At 42.6% G+C, this 3,489-nt stretch overlaps 1 protein-coding gene across 2 annotated transcripts in view; it reads right to left on the reverse strand.

The window, feature by feature from the left end:
• The window catches only part of LOC106876554 (calmodulin), a 23,038-nt gene that overhangs the window by 18,629 nt on the left and 920 nt on the right, over positions 1-3,489 (reverse strand). The gene's annotated exons all lie outside the window — the stretch shown is intronic.

The following is a 3,489-nucleotide window of genomic DNA, read 5'->3' on the forward strand; positions in this document are numbered from 1 at the left end:
CCAAGAAATCTCAGATGCCTGGGCCCTCTTTCCTCATCACGCAACCCAAGAAATCTCAGATGCCTGGGCCCTCTTTCCTCATCACGCAACCCAAGAAATCTCAGACGCCTGGGCCCTGATCTCACGAAGCAGTTTCCTATTTACCACAGCCCAGGTCACCACTTCCTCATCAGACACATTGTCTGTCCAGGCCATCCTCAATATTCTCCTCAAGAACCACATTTCACAGTTCTCCAAGACCCTACTCATTTCTGATGCTAGAGACCATTCCTCACTTCCATACATTAACACAAGGTAGACATAGCAGCTCAGTATACCGGTATCTAGGACTACACAATTTAATGTGGCTATTTAGTCCGAATCAAACCTGATCTAGCAGACCTAGGAAATTCTAAGTGGTTCCTTAAACTGTTAGAAACAGCAGCCAAATCACTTTTAAATACTTACACTCTTAAACATACACTAAGCCTATCTTGATTAAGGTAGTAGACAGGCTGGTCATGGTTGGAACGTTTTTGATAATTACTCTACTCCATCACAGTGACCTGATACCGCACAACAACTTTAACAATGACAAATAATCATGAATTATGACTGTGTTGGGTGGGGGATGTCAAGTGATTTCATTAACGTTATCATTATACTAGATAATCAAAAAAGAAAAAAATTGTAGCCCACGAACCAGCGTGCCGTGACGAGATATCTAAATATATTTTTAAGATATTATCTCGCGAGACGGCATAGTTTGAACTTGTCAAACTCGATTTAAATATCTATTGACGTGAACAACATTGGAATTAATGTTAGACTAATAAACACACACACGCACACACACACACACACACACACACACACACACACACACACACACACACACACACACACACACACACACACACACACGTGTGTGTGTGTTTAATATGTATGTAGATAGATGGGTGGATATCTGCGTAACTATACAAACATGGGCGCGAGCATATGTGTTAAAACATATATAATTATTGTTGGTACGTATGTATGTATGTATGTATGTACGTATGTATGTATGTATGTATGTATGTATGTATGTATGTATGTATGTACGTATGTATGTATGTATGTATGTACGTATGAAGCCCTGCAGTTACGCGTGTCCATCTGTCTAAAATATTGATTTCAAATTTTGGCATAAGGTCAGTAATTTGGGTGGGGGGCGGATAATTCGATTACATCGACTCCAGTTTTCATCTGGTAGTTATTTTATTGATCTCTAAAGGACGAAAGCAAAGTCTACCGCGGCGGAATTTGAACTCTCTTCTCAACGACTTCTACGACTGCCTTCACAAATACGACGGCACACACCACACCATAACCCCTTTATTCGGTTTAGGACAGTTCACTTGCTATCCTACAGGAGTGTCCGGATTTCACCACAACAATTAGTTGGCTTCAGATCTGCAAGTGGAGAAGAACTGGGATGAGGCGACAAGCAGAGTAACCAATCTCACCCAGAAATGAGCCGAGAGAAAGTTCTCCTTGAAAGGTCGGCCATCGTCACATATCACCACCCGACTGGCGTACCTTGCCCCAATTCATGTCTGACTAGACTGGAGCAACTAACCTTCCGTTTTCTGTGAAAGAGACGTGTTCCACTGGTCAAGCGCTTTGTTTTTTGTCAATATCTGCTGAGTGGAGGAACTGGCATGCCGTGGTTGATGATTCGCAGATGTGTACTGAGGTCGCAAAACCTCCTGTGGTTCTTTGACGGCGAGCAAGTGTAACCGCCGTTTGTCAGGCTCGTTTTTTTTTTGTTTTTTTTTGCAGCTCGTCTCTTTGACCGAGCTGCAGTCATGGAACAAGTATAACCCAAGGCGGGGTGTCAGGCGCTCACCAACCCTTTGCTAATCGAGGCAACGCGGCCGTTGGAATTTCAACTTTAACGTTCTCGGGGGAAGTCTGGACATCGAAGGGAATGAAGTGGCTGGTCTCTTCGGGGTGACTTTCAGCCGAAGCTCATGGATAATTTCCAGGAATCTCTGGCTCGGCAGTGCTACCAGGAATGGGCAGTTCGCGATGAAAGTTTACAGGCATGGAAATGCCATAAACTAGGCCTGCCTGAGATGCATACAGAGCGACGAAGCTATTTTACAGGTACTCATCTCGTACTTGAATATTGTAACTTGTTGGTTTATGTCGAGCATCTGCTGTTATGTGTAAGATAGAGTTGGCTGGGTCCATTGTGAACATCGTCCAATGGGCTTTCTTTTGCCGGGAAGAATAGGCTATTTTTATCTGTCTGTCTGATGGCGTTAGCGAAAGAGGTTGTGTGGTGCACCAGACAGAAAATGATGAAGACAGAAACTTGTCACTTTAGCGAAGCTTCTATCAACTTGAGGCAAATTTGTTGAAAAGTGGGTGAGAGTAGTAAGAATAGTCCAAGCGTACGGACCTGCTCTGTTCAGGCGCTTGTTGATTGAGGGCGGAAGGCAGAAGGAAGTCACTTGCCCTGGTGACTAGGGAGACTATGGATTTAAGGGGGTTCCATGACAAGCCCTTGGGTTTCTCTCACTTTGGGGAAATTTTCTTGCTTGAATTTCTGTTCCTTTATTTTACGTTTTATATTTGTTTTATATTTCACTGAGGACACAACTTCATGTAACCCATCACTTCATCATATCATACTGTATTGTTACGTCCTTGATCGGCTCATAAAATTTTAGTCCTTAATAAATAAATCATCATCACCATCATCATCATCATCATCACCACCATCATCATCATCATCATCAATCATCAGCATCATCAGCAGCATCATCATCATCATCATCATCAGGCAAAAGGCCTGAAATTTTGGGGAATGAGTTAAGTCGATTGCATGGACCCAAGAGCGTAACTGGTATTGAATTTATCGACCCTGAAAGGATGAAAGGCAAAGTGGATCTCGGCGGAATTTGAACTCAGAACGTAAAGCCGGACGAAATGCCGCTAAGCCTTCTGCCCGGCGCGGTAACGATTCTGCCAGCTCGCCCCCTTGATAATAATAACAATAATAATGATCCTTTGTACTATAGGCACAAGGCCTGGATTTTGTGGACTGGCAGAGAATGCCATAATTGCTACAAAAGGTACGCAGTCAAAAATGTTTTCCGCTATTTCTCCTCTTCCATTTAACATCCTGCCTTCGGGTTCCAATTTTACATCATCTAATTAAGATATGCTTCATTATGAATGTCGATGTAATCAGGCTAGCCACAAGTGTGGCCTTCTATCGAAGATTAGACATCATGACTCAAAGACAAATTTCGAAATGACAATTCTATATTGTCATTACCGGAAGTTTTTCCAGGAAGAAAAGAGAAACATAATCGACATTAGATGATTCTAGAGAGAATTGTGCTTAACAAAAATAAACCTGGTGACCATTTGGTGAGAGATGCGGAAGAATGGACAGACAGCATTGATATAAATGTGTATGTGTGTGTGTGTGTGTGTGTGTGTGTGTGTGTGTGT

This window comes from Octopus bimaculoides, chromosome 11, assembly GCF_001194135.2.
Source record: "Octopus bimaculoides isolate UCB-OBI-ISO-001 chromosome 11, ASM119413v2, whole genome shotgun sequence".
NCBI classification, from domain to species: domain Eukaryota; kingdom Metazoa; phylum Mollusca; class Cephalopoda; order Octopoda; family Octopodidae; genus Octopus; species Octopus bimaculoides.